We start from the raw sequence: 9,787 nt of genomic DNA on the forward strand, positions 1-9,787 counted from the left end.
GCAGTTTCAAGCCTGCCAATGTATTTTGCATAGACATTGAGCTGAAATCTATATCTAACTTGGTGCAGCCCTGACTATAACCAAAAATAGTTGTTGCTGGGAGATTGAATTTAAACTCTATCCCCTTATCTTTGTGAAAAACTTGTGTCTTTGCATAGGGATCTCCATCATACTGATACCTGAAACTGCCTGGCTTGCTGGATTATCCAAAAGCATGATCCTGAACACCAAGTTCACTCTTGCTTTCAGAAGTTTTGAGCAGCTGTATATCTCATATATGGCAAGGAATTAGCAAGTATGTCTGGAGAACATGACATCTTGTATAGGTTAAGGGTTTTCTGGAATCTGAGAACGAAAAAGATGCATGGAGCCCTCTGAGTAGGAATAAAACTATAAAAACATCAAAACATAATTTTCGCAATTTAAAGAAAAAATGTCAAGAGAAATATCATCCAAATTTGAATCAGACTCAAAGAAGAAAAGTAGAGCAATAATGTTAAATTAAAAGTCAAAGACAAGGGAGAAAAAATCAACGTACTACACTCAGGACAAAAGATATAAGGAAACTCAGTAGTATTAATAATGCATTAACAGCAAGAGAGCTCCAGGTAGTCACAAAACACAAGGCTAGTTTCCAAAGATCAGGAAGCAGGCTAGAAAATTGTGAGTTTTCAGAAAGAATGGCAACTTTACTCTGGTTTCTAAGCCTTGAGAAGATACACCAATCTTCTTCTGCTCTAAGTTATTTTTGTTCTGCTGTCACAACAACTAGAAGCTTAATTCATACAAGTCTGAAATTCTTAAACCATTAGTTGGCTTTCTGAGAGGCAGCAAATATTAATAGACTCATGAGAAAGGCTTATGAACTGGCAAGGCTGAATCAGGAACCCTTAGTGTCAGAGCAAACCCAAACAGAGACAACATGAATTTCCTTATAAATCTCCTGATTCTCTGTGTGACCTTTGGCAAATCGTTTGGTCTAGGTTTGTTCCTCTGTCTACTCAGCTGGAAAACTGGTTTGAAAACAGAAAAGAAAAGGGAGGAGCTGACCAAAAACCAGATGCTGAGTATGAGCTAAGCCTTTCCAGATAAATAAATATTTTTTAAATAATTGTGATAATATAAAATGTTAAGCATATCTCATGTTTCTCTTTATATATTTACTGCTGGATCTGAGCCCATTTACCCCAAGAGGATGAATATGACGACACTTGAGAGGAGGAATCTGGTGCCAAATCAGCAGGGAGAGCCATCAATCCTTATAGGGAATACTGGACTGCCAAAGGCAATACTGTGATAACACTGGATCCCATTCAGATTTCCAACCCAGATCATGGCTGAGGCCAAGACCAAAATTAAATGGTTTTCTCCTATGTGGAAAGGAAAGAGAAAGCAAATGGGGGACACAGGAAAGCCCTGGTGCTTGTCTCCATGGGGCTGGACAAGCATCACAAAGAGCTCAAGGCAAGATTTCCCCACGTGCAGGGGGTGGTTTGGAATCTTGGGATCTGATCTTGTGCTGTCTGCCAGCCAACATGCAGCTTTCACTAAATCCTGACTTGCTCCAAAATAACTTGAACTCAATAATCTTACCGACAGTCGTGGAAGACACTCAACAGAGTATTTTTAGAGAAAGTTTGATTATACGCTCCAGTAACAAGGGGGGGAAAGGCTTATGTTGATGGTGGTGGTTTGTTGGGTTTTACAGGATGTTGGGTTCTTTGTTCCTTTTTGTAGTTTTGATTTACTTACAAGTTCTCTTACAAGCATTACTTACTGCTGCTGGCAGGCTGAGTGTGCACACAGCCTAATGGATTTATCTGTACTACTGCTGGGTGGTCACTATTCTTGTGTTGTAAGATTAATTGCAGAGACTCCTAGGCCATTTGGTACTGGGAAATTTAAACTATTCAAGTAAAATAATCATGCATTTTTCTCCATGACCTCATCCATCTACACTGTGAAAGTCAGGATCTGTAACAGACTCATGCTGCAGCTCCTCAAGTAATGGGGAGAACTGACTATTGCAGCTTCAGTAAAATCCAAGAGTAAAGTAAAACCTTCCCTGCCTAGATGTGTCCCTGGATGAAAACAGACATTTCCAACAAGAAGTAATGTCCATTTTGACTTTTTCTTTCCAGTCCAATTCAGTGTCACACAGTGTCTATGCTGCAGTCCATAGAGAAGAGGAGGTGAATATTGATGTATATCCACTGGCTTCCCAAATTGCCAGTACCCAGGACAGCTCAGGCTCCTCTGGGAGCCATGCAGCTGACAGGGACATTCTCCTTTTTGACCAAGGTGGTAGAGGAAAAGCAGCAAAGGACTGAAGCAGTTGTCCTTTAACTGGGACACTCCTACTTCTTTCAGGCTGGAGAAAAACCAAGAGTTTTTTTGGACTCATATGAACAGGAAAGAGAGGTGACATCTCCACTGGGCAGGAAAGGCTCCTCACAAGATGGAAGCAATCAATATCTTTTGACTTGATGGTTCATGGAGAGACCTGCCAGGTCTCTTCCAGGGGCTGCAAGAAGAAATCTTTTCTCTCCCTCTGACAGATTGACCACACTTTGTCTGCTGTAGGACAAGATTACAAACATTAACTCTTAGAGGTGGGAAAGACTTGCTGAGCCTGATGAAAACTCTGAGAGTCCACCCAGAGTTGTGATGTCTTAATTAATGGCACCAGAATGTCAGAGAAGAACTGTCCAAGGGCATACCAGGGGAATGACCTTCTTTGCCACATCACTGCGGTCATCTTCTTTTCCTCTTCTTTTCCATAGGGAGACAAGTCAATAAAAATGGGGTGACAAAGGACACTTTGTTCTAAGTGACAGCCAAACCCATGCAACCCCTGAAAGCCTTCTCTTTTTGCCACTTTGGAAATACAAGTTCAACTTGCAATGTGTCTGGGACAGGCTGAAAAAAAAAAAAAAAAAATCAATGACTGAATTAGAAAAAAAAAGCTAACAGAAAGAACTATCCTTTTATTTTATTTTTATTACAAAATGACTTTATTTGATAGGTTCTTTCTTGAATAAGCTGCTTCTTGAAGCAATTTTAGTGGAGACTTTGAAAGAATTAGGGTTGCAATAGCTGGCTCACAATAACCACTGAATACATAACAATATTACTGCCAGCAAAGCTGACACTTTAATGGTAAAGTTACCCATTCCCACCACAAAAGCAGTCATTTTCCTGAAGTGCATTTGTAAACTCAGCACATGGCAAGGTTTCACTCTTCACCTTTGAGCACAGTGGTTAGCAACAAAGGAGATCTGAAGGTGAGGAATGCAGCCCTGGGAGATCTGAACTCCGTGGTTTTTTTTCTTTCTATTTTTTTTCCCTAATAAAAGAGATAGATATTTTTCAAAAACAGAAAAGTTTGCCATTGTCCTTTTTTTTTTTTGTTTAAGGGAAAAAAAAAGGAAGGTTTTCTTGCTTCTCTCAGCAAAACTGGAGCATTCTTGTCTGTAAAAATGTCACATTTTCACCTAGGGCAAATTCATGAAAATTTACAAAGATTTACAACAAGAAGCAAAGTTTTAATTTCCATGAGTATGCCCCAGGTGAAAATGTGACATTTTTACATAGAGGAATGCACCATTCTCTTCAGCTAGAGTATTTTCCTAACAAAACAGAAGTTTGATTTTAAAAGCTGCCTTCATTTATGCTTTTTAGAGCTACAAAAGGAAAGTTTAATATGCCCATAAAACCCACTCCCTTCCCATTTTGCTACAAACAGGAGCTTCCAGTTGTAAAGACAGCGTTATTTTTATTGCCTTTACATTCAAAATCTTTAATCATGGATCAAGAATGGATGGATCAGGCGCTGCACAGGGGGGAAACATATGGCTGGTCCTTGCTTCAAAGAGCTGAGCCCCTGTGGCAAGAGACATCATCTGAGAGCACATGGAGAGGAGACAATGCATAATCAGTGGAACAGGGCCGTAAAAGCATGTACCACAGACCTGTGCTTTGTGCTGGAAGAAGGAGCCATTCACATAGGGTTCTGAAATCCTTCAGGATCACAGTATTGGGGGACAAGCTTGGGGGGGATCTCACTCCACTACAGTAGTTTGAAGATGAGATGCAATGCCCTTCATTTTCTATTTGCCTTGCTGTCACTCAGGTGGCAAATAGCTTATATATGAAGAGTGGATTGATGTATAACACCAGGACAGAGTGCCAGAAAGGAGAAAAAGATCCAGAAAAGAGGAGACTGTAGTGCAGAAAGCCAACAACATCCTGCTTCATCATTCTGGAGTAGAGACCAAGGAGCACCAATTGTAAGCTGTTTGACATAACCTTGATCTACACAGGGCTATTAAGGCCTCAGCTGAAATACATTGTTTCATTTCAAATGCAGGACCCAAATCCTGTTCACCAAAGCTGCAAAACCAATTAGAGATCTAGAAAATGTGATTTATGAAGAAAAACTGAAGGAAATAAGATTGTTTAGTGTACAGAAGCCAACACCAAAAGGGAGACAAGAACAGCCTTTAAATGCGTCAAAGTTATCTGCAAATATGAAGGAATATTTCTGTTCCTCACATTCACTGATGACAGGATGAGAACTAATGAGCTTAGATGGTCACAAAAGAGATTTAGGATAAGCATGAAAACAAAATCTAACAGTAAGATTGATTAAGCACGAGATAGATTGGCTGGGGAGACTGTTCTATCACCATTATTTTTTGTTTTTGAAGGACAGCTTAGGCGAACATCGGTTGGGGACAGCTTAGGTATACATTGATCCTGCTCTTGGGCAGGGAAGGGATCAGACCCACAGGACACCATCGAGGTACTCTGAATCACACTACCACCCCTCACCTGATAGGCGCAAAAACCCTACGGGGCTGAGCAGAGGCATGGGTGAGAAAATCTGATAAATGCAGGGCAAGACTATCTCTCACAGTCCCTTCAAACCCAGTTTATAAGATTTATGACATGTAGAGTGTAATATACCCTGTGACATGTATTACAGCCAGAGGTCTGAAGTTTAAGGCAGTCACCAGCAATCCTGAATGCTTCAAAGTTTGGTGCATTCCTGTAGTTTTTTTGAGAATGTGCTGGGCACCCGTCCTCTGGAAGCCTTTCAGACTTTTCAAAGCTCGTTCCGCTCGGGCACCCAGAATCACTTATCTTGGCAAATTCAAAGGCATCTCTGCTTTGCAGTCATCTCCAGACTAACTTAGGGGATAATTAGCGTTCATTAAAATAAATTAAAAAAAAGAAAAAAAGAAAAAAAAAGGAATGATTGCTTGAAGAGAGAACAGAGAAGTGGAAAGTAGGAAACGTGGTTACATACATTGATGTGAAGTGCAACCAGTGAGACTTGAGCACAGCACAGAATTGTAATTGTAAAAGCATGCAAAGAGGAGATTCTGGAGTCATGCAGAACAGCCAGGGACTTGTACTCTCCCCAGATTTGTTCTTGTGGTTTGGAGATTTGAGTCAGACCACAAAGATTACAGACAGCTTGAAATGACAAGGGAGGGAAGTGGAGAGATCCACACTGCAGCCAACAAAACCCTGGAAGTGATTTGCAGTAAGTACTTTGGTCTTACCATCTAAAATCCCTTTCAAGTGGAGTAGGAGGGAGAGGCTATGAATGCCACAGCATCCTGCTGCTTCAGAAGGGATAGGTGCTGCTGCATGGTTTTTGAATGGGCATGTTGGGTACTGAAGGCACAAGCAGATAAAAAAATATTTCCCAGGTGCCTGCGGCTTTAGTCTCTGGCACATAGCTTATACTGCCAATGGGGCAGAAGCTATTTCACTGTTACTAAGGTATAAATGTGCACTTGGGCTATTAACAATGTGAGAGAAATGTTGTAAGATACAGTATTTAAGCCTTATGACACCACTTCTGTTCCTTTCAGCGCAGCACAAATTAGCTCATAGTTTTTTGCCTTGTTCTCTTTGAGCATTACAATTTGACACAGACAGACAGTCACCTGATAGCTCAGCACAGGAAAGAAATGGCCAGCAGAAGGTAGTGATACACAAACCGCATCAGACCTTGCCCCATCCTTCTCGTTGCCAGCTGCAGCTTGCTATGGAGCCAGTTAAATGGACTCATTGATGCAGCACTTCCACAAATACCAACTCAGTGACCATAGCATGACAAACGCACTTGTGCCTTCACACCTCTACTGCTAACTTGGTAGGATTTGCCCAAGCTGCCTTGGAGAGCAAGAGCATTTATCTCCTGCTGACCCCAGTGGGGAATGGGACACGTGGAGAACATGCACCCAGCACCTCATCCCCTTAACTACAATGCTGCGCCATAATATGCATTTCTGATCAGAGAAACAAACCATGAGAATAACTAATACAGAAAAAAATCCTATCCCGTCTCTGACTTGTTCTGCTTCAAGAAGATGGTGCACTCAGGAGCTTTCCCTGAAGATCATAGAACAATTTGAGTTGAAAGAGACCCTTAAAGGTCGTCTAGCCCAATTCATCTGCAATGAACAGGGACACCTACATTTAGATCAGGATGCTCAGAACCCCATCCAGTCAGACCTTGAGCATCTCCAGGGATGGGGCATCCATCAGCTCTCGAGGCAACCTGTGACAATGCCTCACCATCCTCATTGTAAAACACTTTTTCCTTCTATTCATCTAAATCTCCCCTCTTTCACTTTGAAACAATTTCCCCTTGTCACTACAGACCCTGCTGAAGAGTCTGTCCCCTGCCTTTCTGTGTAGTACCAGTGGAGCTTTAGTGACAGAATAACTGGAGAAACATGAATATGGGCTCCAGTGGGAGATTTTCAGAAAGTGCACCCACACAGCGACCAGGTTTCCAACAACCAATGCAAAGGTGTGCATGCGGTGTGGGAAGCTGCACTGCAGACACTGTCAAGTAGATTAGAAGAGGGCGGAAGATTTACCTCTGCATACACATATACCCTCTGAGTTTTCTTCCAAAACTTTCAGAAGTGCAGTCCCCTACCTCTGAGGAAAATGAATAGTCTCTTCAAGCTGCGTGTTTTGTGCTTGAGCTTTCCTCCTTCATAAAAAGGATATATATTTTTTTCCTCATCCAGGAAATCATAACTTTTTTGGTTAATTTTTGGTCAGGAGTTGCAGATCAGAACTCAGTGATAACGATCACCCAATGGGGAGGAGAAATCCCTATAGGATAGGAAATATCTTTGCTGCCAGGTGTTCTGCTTCTCACTTTTGTGTTACACTCCTGGAGGCCCTGGATAACTGTGCATACTGCACAAGGGAGACAAGACTGACTGGAAAGAAGGCAAAAGAAGAGAATAAATTTTTTTGAGGGGAAATTTTCAGAAGAAAACACTCTGAAAGTCAGATTTCTCATGAAGACTGAGTCATTTCATCTTGAAGCATGAATGTGGTGGCTGGCCTGATCTCCATACAGCCACTGAGAACACCCACTAAATTGTTTACGGGGCTTTGACAGACCACATGCACAGGTCTATGTGCTTGCCGGCCTCTTCTGAGATAGTGGGAAGTGTTTAACGCACAAGCAAACATCTTAGAAGGGCAGGTATCCTGTCCTCATTTCTATCCACATAAAGCATTCTGAAAGATTTATTCAGTGTAACTTGACTATTTCCAAGCTGCCACATAGCTCACAAGAACAGCACTGAGCTAAGAGAGGGAAAACAAGGAATTCCTACCTGGAAACAGCCTTTCTGCACTGCCTCCAAGTTTGGTGGCCAAACTTCAAGCAAGCACCAGTTCAGTACTCATGCATGGAAAAAAAAGCATGTTTTTGTTCACTGGCTCAACCTTCACAAAGCGTTACCATGCTTCCTTCCCACCTCTGGCAATTGCCTAGGGAATTAAGAGCTTATTTTGGTAAGGGGTACCTGCTTCAGTTGGCTCCAGTGATCTATTTTCAACTCCTTTTTTAGCCAGGCTAATTCACTTCATGCAGCTAAGGGGAAGGAAAAAAAAAAAATTAGATCATATTATCAGTGTAAGATAAAATAGCAGTGTAATTTTTTTTTTTTTTGAGCATTATATCTCAATACCACAATTTGGATCAAATCCAAACACTCAAAAATTCTGTAAATTTGCTTTTAAGAGCCCAGTAAAGGAATTTTGAGGAAAATGTTCGAATATATGAAAGAATTTCTAACAGTCAAGCCCATTTATTACAAGACTTGATGTGATTTTTGTGGTGTGGTTTGTGGAACCCTATGTTTCTGATTGCTACTTCCCACCATCACATTTTCACAAAAAGTGCAAAAAAGTTTTATTTTCTAAAAAAAAATTTTGTACGCTAGATAGCAAGACAACCGAACCTTTAATAGGATTGTTGCTCTATCTTTAAAGACAGAAAGTTTTGGGGCAGAGAAATATATTTTGTTAGAGCTATTGACCAGCCTTGGAAGAGTGGGCAAGTCCACACAACTCTCTTCTTCAAGCCTGAAGCAGAAGTTGTCAAAGCCCAGCTGAGGACTGATGCTTCAAGCTTAACCTGCGTGAACATTACCTTAGACTAAAAATACTAGACGTGATATCCTCCAACTCCCTGGGTATCTCAGACCTTTAAAAACATTGCACAATAAAGCCGCAACTGCGAACTCCTGTTGACTTTGATTAGAGAACAGTGCTCTTGGAAACTAATGAATTCTTATTTTCTACACTCTGCTACAACACAACAAGTACGTCTAACTTGTTGAAGTGCCCTCAAGCACTGGCGCATCAGCTTGACTTTGAGGAACATCAGACTTGATGAGAGCTGCCTTTCCAGTAGCAATGCTTAGGAAGTTTTTTCACAACGTTGATCACTGTGTGTAAGGATAGATGACCGGTTTTCAGGTGACCCAAGAAAGGCATTGGTCACAATTCAGCAACAAAAAAAGAGAGCTTACCCATTTTTCAGGACCAAGGCTCCCTAGAAACTTCCAAAGGAGACAGTCTCCAAGTAGAGATGATTCCCTTATGGCTGCAAGCCCTTAAATGAGGTTAGGGAGGGGTGGCACAGGTGAATTGCTTCCACCTGTGTTCCCAGGGTTGGCCACACTCCTTCACCAGCTGCTCAGTTACTGGTTCAGTCTGTGACCTACTGGTTCCCATATACTGTGCAAAAGTCAGGTTGGCCTCAGAGCTTCAGAAGACACTCTGGCAATGCCCCACTAAAGAAAAAAGCTTTGCTCTGGGTGGCCACTGTACCGCTTGATCCCTGGTCCACCCTACTGGGCACCAAAAGATTTGCAACTTAGGCAGCTACTAGGGCTTGTGGTCTCAGGGGTGGCTGTTACTTAGAGTACTTTCATATGCCTGTACCACAGGTCTGTAATTAGGAATTAGATTGTTGGAGATTGGTATCTGTAATGCAGAATGGTACTTGGTACTTTGGCTCTGCTGCTGCACCCCTGAGGCAGAGCTACACAGGATATGGCCTCAGCAGTCTTCAGTTCTTTTTGTCTGCACACAGCAGACCATCACACTGTTGGTAGGATATGTAGAGACAGTATAGTCTTCTTAATAACAATAGGGAAGTCTACATTTTCACTGTTATTTTCTTGTATACATACATTTAAAAATTAGTTATTTGACATTAAAAAAAGCAGGATTGCTTCAAATAGCAAAGCAGCAAATAGAGTTGTTGCAGTGAGAGAGAGCAGGAATGATGCTCTACAGGCAGGTCTGCCTCACAGACCTGCCTCAGCATCCAGCAACAGCTCCCTTGTGGAAGCTTTGCTGGGACAAGGAATATCTGATCCCAACTGAGCTGGGAGAGGTTTCACCCAGCGTGGTGTGGGCTGGCCCTACACCTCACAGAGAGTCATCA

The 9,787-nt window shown here is 41.9% G+C and overlaps 1 long non-coding RNA gene across 1 annotated transcript; it reads right to left on the bottom strand.

Annotated features, from left to right (window-relative positions):
* Nucleotides 1–1,899: 1,899 nt before the first annotated feature.
* On the bottom strand, nucleotides 1,900–8,932 carry LOC104914935. Its single transcript, XR_796183.2, has 3 exons — nucleotides 8,865–8,932; nucleotides 7,854–7,921; nucleotides 1,900–2,919 (listed from the first exon to the last, which is right to left on the bottom strand). It is a non-coding gene; the product is annotated as an uncharacterized LOC104914935 (long non-coding RNA).
* Nucleotides 8,933–9,787: the final 855 nt, after the last annotated feature.

The sequence above is a fragment of the Meleagris gallopavo genome, chromosome 1 (genome assembly GCF_000146605.3).
Source record: "Meleagris gallopavo isolate NT-WF06-2002-E0010 breed Aviagen turkey brand Nicholas breeding stock chromosome 1, Turkey_5.1, whole genome shotgun sequence".
NCBI lineage: Eukaryota > Metazoa > Chordata > Aves > Galliformes > Phasianidae > Meleagris > Meleagris gallopavo.